Raw genomic sequence first — 3,658 nt, 5'->3', positions numbered from 1 at the left:
AAAAGCAGCTTTTAGTTCTTGTCCCAGCGTGCATTCTTTATAAATGAATGAATGCGAAATAAAGATTGATTGATTGATAGTTATCCCCTAAAGACAGTAGACGCTGCTTTGGAAACGCTCCCAATATTTTAGCACATTCCCACCTTTCGATGCCATCTCAGTGCAACGAAATGTCTGAATCGCCGCAAAAGGGTAATCTGGGCTGCTTGTGTTACTGCTCTCGGCTGTAGGCGATAACTCTGAGCACATATAAGGCAAATTGTGGCTTTTTTTACAGACACACAGATAAAAATGATTCTCCGATACTTCGCACAGTGTCATTGAACGCAATGGCATCTCTGCGCAACCTGGAGTAAAAAGACGATAAAACAAGAATTCGCCTTTTTCCCTACAATAAGAATTTGCGGCCTCTCACATTTACCCTTTAATGGTTTGCTTACGCGTAAAAGCGACTATGTTCACAAATTTGTCACTTGGATTTCAACAAAATAAGCTCAGGTATGCGTATGTCATTAACAGCTACGAGTGTTGAGTGACTCTGGAGCTTGATCGCAAGTCAGATCTCTGCGTGTGAAACATCAACCGCCGCCAACAAAGAAATGTGCGAGAAAGGCCAAGGGAACTAGTAAAATTAATTAAATTATGGGGTTTTAAGCGCCAGAACCACTTTCTGATTAGGAGGCACGCCATAGTGGAGGACTCCGAAAATTTTGACAACCTGAGGTATTTTAACGTGCACCTAAATCTAAGCCCAAGGGTGCTTTTTTTCGCATTTTGCCCCCATCGAAATGCGGCCGCAGTGGCCGGGATTCCATCCCGCCACCTCGTGATCAGCAGCCCATCGCCACAGCTACGAGCAACCACGGCGGCTAAAGGATCTATTCGTTCTGTTTTTTTAAATGCGTAAAATTTTTTCTGCCTGCCCAAGAAGGAAGCCGTCCTTCCGTCCGTCCCGTATAACAGGACTATTTTCGGGATATTGCCAGTAGCAGCGAGCTAACTCACCTTTGGCTTGCCTCTCGCGTCATCGCCAATGAAGTGGTGGGAACACAGCGCTAAGCGTGGACATCTGGGTTAGCTCGTGGTGAATAGCCTAGCGAAACAACGTTCCAGCGCACAAATTAAGAGGGACAAGCAGAGAGGGACAGCAAGAATGCCGGTCGACAAAAAACATGGCCTAATTTAGACAGGAGAGCAGCGCAAATACACCCTACCGCTGAAACATACTTCCTCGAAGCAAGCCACAATGAAAGGCGGAAAAAACCTAATGAAGGCAACAGTTTCATATCGCTCAAGAAGATTGCAAATCTCCCGGCCTATCTAGCTGACGCGATACGCACGGTTGCCCTGACATAAAGAAGTTGCGTTTCTTTCTTGAGCTCCATCGAAGGCGGACTGGCGCAGCGACCTTCTTTAATGAAGATAGAAGGAGCTTAAAAAAATTCACAATTTTTCTTATTGCTAAATTTGTGCAACACACGCGTTTACTTGAAAAACGCCTGGCATGTTGGCTTGTGCGAGCAAAGGCGCATGTGGTCGGCTAAATAACCACAGGCACTTTGTGAAGCAGCATTCCTGCGATGCACTAGCAAGCGTACATTAAGACAGTGCCCGATTTGACAAATATAACATTTCGCATAGGCGAGGAGAATGCTGTACACTAGAACAACAAGGGCTTCGGTATGCTTTATTTCGCCCGCTGGCCTCTCCTTTGGACCGTTCACTAGGCAGCACACTCACCCCAGCTTTTCCCGAGCTGAAAACACAGCACGTACCCAGCCCTTGTCACCCATCTTCTTGAGGCGCAGTGAAACCTTATTGCAGTAGGTCATTGGACAGGTCACTCTGGCGCATAGCGTACGTACTTGTGGAGTATAGCATTCCCCTCGCTTTGGAAAATGTTACATTCGCCAAACCGGGCGCTGTCTCAATGAATGCTTTATAGGGTATCGCAGGAATGCTGATGTGGTTATTGCTTTATTGATTGAATAAAGACACATACACGTAACTCCGTGGTCCTTATCGTGTTTATTTTGTTTCGTAAGTTACCACAGTGCCCATAACTTTGCTGTCGCTGCGCTATACCGAGATCGGTTGTACTGTACTGCTACAGACGGTCTTCCAAGACGTTAAATCTGTACACGACCTATGACACTTCGTTCGTTAATTAACGTCGGTGTAGCACTCAAATCCACACTGTTCCAACAATAAAGATGCAATCAAGTTGTCGGGGCGCACTACGTTGGCGTTAAAATTTCCCAATGTGACCGTTGACTCGTTTTCGACAGATAAGATTCAACGAAAGGCGTCTATTACTATGGTCCCAATGTATCCTATGCATATAGCCGGTGGGACGTAGACCATCGCCACGACGTGCTCTTCTTTTGTCTGTGCAGCACATACTCGATAGTCCCGGCTTGTCCGCTGCTGTGCGTAGGCGGCCACGGCTCCTGATCGCTTCCGTGCGCATTTGCTCTGTTGCTTTCGTTGTCGAACGTATAATAGTTTCCAGCAAGTACGGACGCGAGCAGAAGTAAGTAGAAACGGACAGGACCCCAACGCGTTGTCCTCTCCGTTTCTACTTACTTGTGCTCGCGTGCGTACTTGCTGGAAACCATTATACGTTCACCATGCACCAACTGGCCCAGCAAACTACTCTAGTAAACTGCTTTCGTTGTCGCTTTTTGAGGATATATTTTTGTTCCTCAGAGTGAGCTGTGCATGTTCTTCCCCTAGCAAGTCCGAAGTGCAACTGGTGACAAGATCGCTAGGGCAATGTTGGCTTGCCGAACTGCACGCGCCCTTTCCCAGCCCTTCCAGCGACGAACACCCGCGCGAAATAATAATCAACAGTTCATCCCCTCCCCTTCCTTCTTGTGCCTAACGCATACTTTCTTTCCCGAGGGCTGACGCATACAGGGTGGCACGGGGCACTAGAATGGCTGGCCGCTTGCCTATCTGAAGAAAGAATACATGTCCCAAATATAGAGGGAAAGGGCACTTAATTCTCGTTATACACGGCTCGATAAAGGCACGCAATTTGTTTTCTCAAGCTTGCCCCCCATATGTAGCTTCACTGTAATATATACCAAACAGAAGAAAAAGAAGTTATAGTTTCTGCTATGTCCGTGTGTGTTTCACGTCATCACCGCTCTATTCATGGCCCATTCCCCGGGGTTGTATGCGCCAGTTCACGAGGGAACAGGAACCGGGACGTCTACCTGGCAAACCATGGCGCCTACAATGTGGCGGACTTCATCAGAAGCTCTAGTCATCGACGATGCTCTCTTACGCAACGTTCTGTGTAAGACAGCGCTTGAGCTTGCCGATGTAACGCCGCAAGTCTGAGATATTGTTGAACCCTTGACGTTACGTGCAGGCAGATATTTATTTAATTATTCAAATACCTCCCCGATTCCCATCAGAACATCGATTGAACAAGCATTTACCATACGTGCCTCACGACGATTTCCTCCACCGTCTCCGCCAGCTGCCAGCTGGTTTGCATGTATCACCTAAACCGTGCCACAAGTGCAACTGCCGCAGCGCTAGCGCGCATGCGACAACCAGACACACTATATTTAGCGATATATAGCGCTATGGTAAACTTTTCTAACAACTTTAGACAAAAAGAGCAGCCTCATTGCATGAGTAGCAG

The sequence above is a fragment of the Dermacentor andersoni genome, chromosome 9, assembly GCF_023375885.2.
Source record: "Dermacentor andersoni chromosome 9, qqDerAnde1_hic_scaffold, whole genome shotgun sequence".
Lineage (NCBI taxonomy): Eukaryota > Metazoa > Arthropoda > Arachnida > Ixodida > Ixodidae > Dermacentor > Dermacentor andersoni.
This window is presented reverse-complemented; position numbering follows the sequence as displayed.